The 9,753-nt window shown below is 33.2% G+C and overlaps 1 non-coding gene across 1 annotated transcript; it reads left to right on the forward strand.

The window, feature by feature from the left end:
- The first annotated feature begins 8,390 nt into the window (after positions 1 to 8,390).
- LOC122722575 lies at positions 8,391 to 8,497 on the forward strand. Its single transcript, XR_006349513.1, has one exon. It is a non-coding gene; the product is annotated as a small nucleolar RNA R71 (small nucleolar RNA).
- Positions 8,498 to 9,753: the final 1,256 nt, after the last annotated feature.

The following is a 9,753-nucleotide window of genomic DNA, read 5'->3' on the forward strand; positions in this document are numbered from 1 at the left end:
TGAGTGTCTATTCTAAGATTAAAGTGTATATAGTTTTCAAAACTATTGTTATCTTTGTAAGATTAAAGTGTTTTTCATGTTTTTATGGATGATATTATGATCAACAATGTTTTGATTATTGATTTGTGTATTATTTATTGTTATTTTATATTTAATATTATATTTTAATATTATATATGAATTGATGATATTGAATATCTATCGTAAATTTATAAACATTTAAGTTTTGAGTAATTTAAAGCATGGATCTTAATATAATTAATTGTTATTATTTTTATAATACATTAAGATTTTGGACGATGATGAGAACAAGCTTGCAAAAGAAGTCTAGTTGAGTGGAATTGTAACCATGCTTCCAATTCAAATTGTTGTGTCTTGCATCTTCAGGCACAGTTGGAGTAGCTGAAAGCTAATATGAAGAATTGGGATTTAGGGCAAATTGGAAATATAAAAGAAGAGTAACGAACACTACTGGGAACAGAAGGCAAGAGTTACTTGATTGAAGTCGAAGGATAAAAAAAACCTCTTAGTTTCATATGCAAGCTATTCAAAGAAGAAAGCATAATTTTATTTATAGGTTGATAGATGACGGAAGGGTTTGGCATTTTAACTTGAAGGACATCCAACACATTACTGCCAACCATTTTCACTTCAAATCCAACCGACTCTCCAAGAAATCTCTACTAGTTTTATTCCTAAAGCATTCATAGGCACTGCTTATGTCTAACTTAACTATCATCCCTGCAAATTGATCGTTTTTCCTTAGTGTATGACTATGCATTAGTTCATGACATATGATAATATTATCCAAAATCAATTTGCCCCTAATAAAAGCATTTTGTTCAGGATTTACGATTGCATCTATAAAAGAACGAAATCTAAATTTTAAGATCTTAGCTATGATCTTATAAAGGAAATTACACAGGTCAATCAATTGAAGGTTCTTCATAGATTACACAAGCTTCACCTTTGGAACGAGAAAATTGACTGTATAGTTAATATTTTTCGGCAACATCTATTCTCAAAAAATTTCAAAACCGTATTGAAAATATCTTGCCCCACGACCTGTAACACTCCCTACCTGGATATTTGATTTCTCCAGTTGCAAATGTCACATTCAGTGATAGTTCTCTTATTTTTTCTTTAATTAATATCATATAATTTATGATTATTTTTTTTATCAAAAATTCGATAGAGTCTCATTTGTAATATGGATCTAATTCCACCTGTGAATAATAAAATCACACTTTTATAAACTCTAACATTAACCCAGACTTCTTTCAATAGCCAATACAATTTTCAACTCAAATCAAACACTTCATATATCCTCTCATTAATCTCAACCCAAAAATCTCATACTAATAACCATATATTTATACAAAAAACAAATCTCTAAATACATCTAATTTCTAACCATATACAACTCTATGTCTAAAATTTCATGTATATACCCTATTTTCAAAATCAACTTTACATAAAATTTCAAAAATATACCCAAAAATAGTTAGTAATGTAATTATGGTTGAGCCGATGCAAATATTGATCTACTACTCCTTGAAAAAATAATGTACGCGAGAAAAAATAAATTTTTACGCGCTAAATAATTTTTTTAATGGTGCTCAACATTTTTATAAAATTCTTTAGAAATACAAAAAGTTGCTAAATTATTTTTAAATTACAATATATAAAAAACATGTAATTGATCTATTAAGAAAACTTAAATAAAATATACATATAATTCTATTTTAGCATTCAACTGAATAAATTATTTAAATCAATTATCAAATCATCATATTCAATTACCATCTCATAACATAGAACTTTTTACATATAATTAATGTCAAATACTTCATCATATCCTTAACAATAATTAACACTCTATATGATAATTTTCCTTAAATCAGTAGTTTAATTGATAATAAAAATCTAACTTTAAAACTATAACATATAACAAATTTAAGAATTTTTCAAATATCTTTTTAAATTATTATTTCTCTATAATAAAAATTTAAACTCACAATTGACTTAAAATAGTCTCAATTTTATTTTAAATCAAATATTTTTAAATTATTATTTTTATATTTGTTCAGTAATAATAAAATTAAATATTTTATTATTTAAATATAAAGTAAAATATTTTATTAAATTTATAAATTATTTTAATTTCATAAATTTACTTTTACTTTTTTAATTTTAGCAATTTACTTTTAATTCTTAATATTTACATTAAACATCATTTTTCGCCCTATACATTTATTAAATTGTCATACCACATTTAATACAATAAGTTGAATTTCATTTAACTTTCAAATTTGGATTCAATCCTTATAATTTTATTTAAATTTCTCATCTAATCCAAAAATTTCTCAAATTCCCACTCAACATCTCATTCAATTTACAATTTAATTACTTTAGCCTAACATCACAATTTACAATTTAATAATCTAGGACTTTATCAAGATTTTTTATTTAACTCAAAATTTTCTTTTTCTATTATTCTTATTTATAAAATTACTCATTTAATATATTTTTAATATTTTAATTTAGTCTCATAATTTTTAATTTTCTTTAAAATTTTGACTCTACTTTTCTTTTACCCTTTTAATTTATTTTTTTATCCTAAAATTTCATTTTAATATTTTTCTATAACATTTAACATTAAATAAAATATATCCATTTCTCAAATATATTTCAATTTTATCTTAATAAATTTCATTTTAGCCTTTAAAATTTTAATTTCATCCCTCTATATTTTTCATTGCTCAAATCTCTTATAAATCTCACAATTTCAATTTAATATAAATGTATTAAATTTTCATTTTAATCCTTGATAATTTCAACCAACTCCTCCTCTTTCATTCACAATTTTTATCTTAATCCAAAAGAATTCCAATAGCTTTATTTTAGTCCAAATTACAATTTTAACATACAAAGTCTTAAGTCCAAGAAATTTTCATAATTAAATCTTATCTAAAATTTCAAATTTAACATATAGAAATGATAAAATTTCATTTTAATCATTTTCTTGAATTTTGACCAAATTACATATTGATACTAAAATTTTCATTTTATCATTTTCTTCATTTATTCTAACTTTAAATATTCACTATAATTCAAATACTATTTACTAATAACAAAAATTTAAATAATGGTCTGAGTCGCGCTAGACTCTACGCATTTTATAAAGGCACCAGGGACCTTTTTGACCGTCACCTGGTTGACAAATTTCAAATCTACAAATATTTTGTTTCTGACTTTGAATTAGCAATTTTTTTTTTATTTTCAATCCTAAATAGACAAAAAACCCTATAAAGCACTTTTTCCTTTTCTATCTTTCTTTTTCTCTTATTTCTCTTTTTTTTAAAATGGTTAGGAAGAAGTCAAGTGTCAAGAGTCTATTGGCCCTATTAAAAATGTCTTTATTTTATTATTTTACTCACAAAAAGTTTATATTTACACATTGACCTCATATTTTTTCCCTATTACACATTTTTCCCAATTCTTTTTTTATTTGATCAAATATGTCATTTCCAAACTTAGCCTAAGACAACCTATGACATACTTTTCTTTAATTTTAATCTTTTTCAATAAAATCAAATAAGTACATATATTGATTTTTCATTTGAATTTTTCGCCATCCGGATGGACTTATTTTAGTTCCAAATTATTTATTTGATCGTTATTTGAATAGTACTATTTACGGATAGTAAAAATACCGAGCGTCTTTCGGGTGGTACTATTCACTCTCCAAAAATCATGACCCAAATATTTGGGGCTTTATACTAACTCCTAATATTTTTTATGGAAGATGGCAGTAAAACTATCCTCACCTAGAGCTTTAAAAGGGTTAAAGGAAAAAACTATCTGTCTAACTTCCTCAAAGGTAACGGGAAAGCTTGCGTTCAAAAGTAAAACACTCAAAATTTTAACTTCATTAGAGAAGGATTTGAAAATAAATGTGTGGGGTGGAAGGAGAAGCTTATTTCTAAAGGTGGGAAGGAGGTGTTGATCAAGGTTATCTCCTCTGCGATACTAGTTTATCCTATGTCTTGCTTCCTTCTTCCTACATCCTTATGCTTAAAGATTAATAGCATTATCGTAAATTTTCGATGAGAACAAGTTAAGGAAGAAAAGAAGATGCATTGGTTAGTATGGTCCAGTCTATGTGATAGCGGTTGTCGAAACCGTAAAAAATAAATCTATTAATCAATCAACAAAATAACTTGTAGATAGTGGCAATAGGGTCGAACCATAGGGATTTGACACTAAGGATTCTCCTAACTATGACTTGGGCAAATTAATAACAAAAGTAAAATAAAAAAGGGGTTTTATTTTGATGATAGTAAACTAAAATTAAAAATAAGTAAAAGAAAGTAATAATTAAAGAGATGAGCAAATCAATGGTAAAAGGACTTTAGTTGAAGTGTAGGATATATTTTAGTTTTTAGAATTGATTATTGATTCTTTGATACTCCTATTTATTTCAATAAATTAGTTTAGGATGTGGAAGACGCTTCTCACAACCAAATTCCTCAGTTTTAGTTTGATTAGAAAACATCCGCTAATCAAACACTAGTTAACAAGTTACCAAGGAACGTCCTTGGGGTTTTTTACTTTTCAACTGTTAACTGCATTAAGACATAGAGAAACCTAATTCTAATCTTGCCAACCGCATGGTCAAATTTAGATTATGCAACCAATTGTGCTTGTGTTCAAATAATCTAAGCAATTACGGACCCAAATCATTCAAACTAACAATATATTACTCATGCAATTAAAAGCAACAAGCCTTAATTGATTCTAAAAGCAAGGCAATAATAACATGAAGATCAAGTTGCATAAATATTGAAAAATAGAAGTTTAACAATGGAGTTTCAGATCTCCCAATTCATAACGAAACTGAAATTTCTCCAACTTCAACTAGAGAAAAAGATGTTTAGCCACTCATGGTGGACAAAAACACAAAATGAGAAAGAAGAAAAGTAGAGAGAAGTTGCTGCAAAAAATCTGAAGTAGTTGTGAAGATATCTTGCTGGTTGGTTGCTGTCCCTTTTTATAGGTGAGAAGTTCTAATCCTTCTTGAAATTGGAATCCTATTTTGAGTTGGTCTCTTGATGGTCTTTTAATTCCTCCTTTGCCATTGTATTTTATCATGAATAAAACTCCTTTGATGAAGGACTTTCTTTGGTGTGGCTCTTGGAGTTGTCATAGGATTGGTCGTGTGGTGTTTAAAGTAGGATAGAACTCTTATACTTTTAGAATTTGAATTTCCTTCTCTTCCCGTGCTGCTGGATTTTGCTGGTGTCAATTTGATTTGGGCAGTTGATTTGGGCAAATCACTTGCCCAAATCATTTCTGTGAGTCACTTCTAGGTTTCTGCTTCAGCTTTCTGCAGGTGATTTGGCCAGATCACTTCAGCCAAATCGATTTTTCAGCTTTTTCTGCAAATCTTCTTCAAGTTTCCATTTTCTTTCTTTTCTGCAAAAATATCATAAAAGCATAAATTAAACTAGAAAAATGCATATTTAAACAGTAATAATGATAATAAAAATGTGGCTAAATTATGCTTGATCAAATACCCCCACACCTAGCCTTTTGCTTATCCTCAAGCAATAAATAACTTAGTCAATCAAGTCTCTCTTTCTTTTGAGACTAAGTACCACTTAATCAGCCTCCCCTAAACTCTCAAATTGAAGTACCACAGTGTAGAGTACATGCACTAAGGTTATCCTCTCTTTCCTTATTTTCTCTCACCTACCATAGGCAAGAGAGTGATTTGATCATGCTCTTTCTTTAGTTTTTAGCTTTATGCAATCCTCAAGAGTGACTTGCCCTTCTTTTTAAAGCATTTTTATTCAGTAGCACTTTTTATTCTTGCCTGAAAAAATCACCAACCTTTTTACGCGAAAGTGCATATTGGTGATACCCACCCCCAGTTACTCAGTTCGTCACTTGTTCAAGTGGCTACTAGCTCTGTTCATAGTCTTTGACTATTAAAACAGGTTATGCTTTGTACTTTTTGACTTTGCTGAGTTTCTTTTTCATAATAGTTTGGGTAAATCAGCTTCAAAGTGTTGCACTAGCTTTATTTTCTTTTACATGTATTTTTAGATTTTATTTTTCCTGACCACAGTAAGTTTTAAAGATTCAATTCAAGAGAAAAACTCCTTAAGTGAAGGTAACCTACTGCAAATGATTCAATTCAGGCTTAAAGAGTTGGAAAATTAATGGGGTCATGACATAGGAAGCTTTTTTAACTTTGTCATCTATGCTGAGTAGAGCAAAGGCTAAAACAAAATCTGTGTGTATGTGTATGTGTGCAGAAGTGAATATGAGTACAAAAAGAAATGTGTGTGAGAAAAAAAATTTGGTGGGTGTAACAGGGTAAAAAGATACAAAAAGAGGCAAAAAGATAACAAAAAATAGCAAAGGATAGTGCAAAAATATTCTCCCAGTACCCCCACACCTAGTCTAAGCATTACCCTCAGTGCAAAACATATAAAGAGAAAAATAAGAGAGAAAGGGACTCCCTGGGGTGGTGATTTGGCCAAATCAGGTGTGGTGGTGGTCTGCAGGTATGAAGTGTTGAACCAATAACTGCAGCATGCTTTCCATGTGTATGATTCGGGCCTCCATTCTGTCAAGGCGAGATTCTGCAGATTGATCAACTGCTGGAGGTTCTGCTGATTTGGACAATGATTTGGGCAAATCACTTGGCCAAATCACCTCTACTGTAGTTAGGTTCTGCTGATTTAGTTAGGTTCTACTGATTTGCCCATTGATTTGGGCAAATTGCCTCTTCTGGGTTGCCTCCTAATAGCGCCCTGGTTTAAAGTCGCGGGCCGGACTTTCCTGACTTGATCAAGGTTCAAGTAATTGGGGGAGGAAAAACGGTCCCAACAGAATTAAGTAAGAAGTGCAGCACGCCTTTCGTTTTGGTTATATAACCCATCCTATTTCTTTCATGTACTCATGAAGTAACATGATTAGTTTCTCCTCTTTCAAGTGAGGTGTGCCTCTAGCCCTTATGTTTGAATTTTTGTGGTGATTGGGCAGCACTTTGAACTCCAATTCATATTTCTCCATAAAAGGTGGCTGCAATTTGGTACTAAATTTGGGCAAATCGAATTCTGCTTACACTGACGATTTGGGCAAATTAAAATCTGTTTGCACTGTTGATTTGGGCAAAATGAATTCTGCCTGTTCAAGTGATTTGGGCAAATCGCCTCTGGACCAGTCTATGCAGCATGATGTCTCTTCCATTTCTGTTTCTTTCAAATTTTTCTTGTTCTCCTCATTCTCCTGGCTGGTGTCCCTTGGTATTTTTTTGACAGCATCAAGCAAAGGTATATTGATCTCCACTTTGCGAAAGGTTGCAAGTTTCTTTTTCTTCTTTTTCTTTTTGTGATCTTGCAAACCTTTTTGGAAAGGGAGGTGGTACCTTGAATTTTTCTTCTGGTTGTTGTTTTGTCTTGTTTTGCTTTGGTCTGGATTCTGCCTAGATCGTCGATTTGGGCAAATCGAATTCTGCCTTCTCTGGAGGTTTGGGCAAATCGTCCATGCTGGGCAATTTTGTCTGTCTGTCGATTTGGCCAGTGATTTGGGCAAATCGACTTCCTAGATCACTTTCCGGCAGCTTCTCTTCAGCAGCCTGTTTGTGCATTTGGGTAGTCCTATGCTCAGTTCTATCATTTTAAAGCTCTCTCACACTTCTCAATGTGATGGCACTAACATTTTACTTTGGATTAATCTCTGTTTGGGAAGGTAATTTCTCTTGTGACTCTAGTCTACTCACTGATGTGGCTACTTGGCTTATCTGTCGTTCCAAAATTTACACAGAATTAGCAAGAGAATTAGTAATATCTTCAAGAGGCATACCTTACTTTTGATGGGCTATTTGTGCAGAATTCTTTTGCTGATAATTTTGGAATTGGTTTACCCTAACATAACTGGAATTCGAGTTCTCTCTCTAATCTAGGTTGTAGGTGTTAGAGTATGGATTAAATCCCCCAAATGTATTGACTTGGTGCTCTTCCTCTTAAAGAGAAGGACACATGTCAGTTGGATGTCCTACTATGGCCCATATCCCACATGGCCTTGATTGCTGAAGTTGCTGGGCTTGTTAGGCCTGTCCTACAACAAGGCTACGAACAACAGAGGTTAGATCAGAAATTTGGGAAACTAAGGAAGATGTACTTACCTCATTTACTCTCCTTGGCAGCTGTCTTTGGTCTTCATATTGCTTTGAGGCTGCTGCCATTGTAGAAATTAGGTCCCTTATGGCTTGAGGTGTTTTGTCTTCAATTAATTCTCCACACGCTGCATCAATCAACCTCCTTTCTAAAGGTAACAAACCTCCATAAAAGTAGTCAATTAGGGACTTATCAGAGATGTCATGTTGAGGGCAGCTTGTGCACAATCGATTGAATCTTTCCCAATATTCATATAGCTCTTCATAATCCTTTTGCTTGATGCAACTAATCTCTCTTCTGATGCCAATAGCTTTTGAGGTTGGGATGTATTTGCTCAAGAAGGCTCTCACCATCCCAGCCCATAAAGTGATGGATCCGAGTGGAAAATTGTAATACCCGGCTAGAGTCCGGCATCGGAATTCCTGTAGTCCGGTGGAATTTCGGGTGCCGGAACCCGTGAGAAGGGTAGTCCATATGTTTTTCTCACGTGTTTTACCTTGTTTTCCTGTTTTAAGTATTAAGGAAATGATTTTTTAAGTGAAAAGAGCCAAGGGAGAAAATGGCAAGTTCGGCCGCCGAAGGTGAGTTTCAGTCGTCGAACCTTGCATGGTTTCGGATTCACGTTTGGCCGCCGAAGGTGGTCTGGCCAGCCACCTATAAAAGGCCCCAAGTCGGTGGAAGGATGATATTTTACTTCCTCCTTCAGCCAAAGGTGAGCCTAAACCCTTCCCAAGTTGACTTGCATGATCTTCTTCAACTCTTTTAAGGTTTTAACAAGATTTTTGTTATTTTTGAAGTTTTTGAGCATAAAACCCAAGACTTGAAGTTTGGAGACTTGAGGAGTGTTTTCCCCATATCTCTACGTTAGGACCCTTCATCCTCTCATTTACCAGAGGTAAGTGAAGTTTCCTGACATCTTTTAATGTTTTAAGCAAGTTTTATGCAAGTTGGTTGGGTAGATATGCATGTTTAGGTTAAGTAGGTTTTATGTGAGTTTTATGTAAAAGCATGTTATGTGTTGTGTTTGTTGATGTTGTTTGGGGTTTTAAGATAGTTTTGGACCCCTTTGTGCATGTACATGAGTATATGCTCGTTGTGGTTTGGTTGGTTGCATGTTTGAGTGTGTTTGGGGGAAATTGTGCATGAAACAGAACAGGTTTCTGTCTAACTGGGAAATCCAGTTTCGGCCGCCGAAGGAAGGTTCGGCCGCCGAACGTGCTAAGGAGGTGGTTTCGGCTGCCTAAGCTCGCCCCCGAAGGTTTGGACTTTCGGCTCTGAAGCAGGGTTTCGGCCGCCGAAGGTTAAAGACTTTCGTCTCTGGAGTGCCTTTCAGCCCCCGAACCTTGCCCCCGAAAGGGTTCGGCTGCCGAAAGTGGAAGTTCGGCCACCGAAGGTGCTTGAGTTTCGTCTCTGGAAGGGACTTTCGGCCGCCGAACCTGCCGCCGAACGTGCCCTGTCCAGCCTTCCTTGGCAGGCTTTATGTGATTGTTTTAGGATGTTTTAAGGGGGTTTTGGGGAGTTTTATAGCATTGTTTTTTAGTTCGTTTGGTCCCTCATTTGA

Source organism: Manihot esculenta, chromosome 18 (genome assembly GCF_001659605.2).
Source record: "Manihot esculenta cultivar AM560-2 chromosome 18, M.esculenta_v8, whole genome shotgun sequence".
Classification (NCBI taxonomy): domain Eukaryota; kingdom Viridiplantae; phylum Streptophyta; class Magnoliopsida; order Malpighiales; family Euphorbiaceae; genus Manihot; species Manihot esculenta.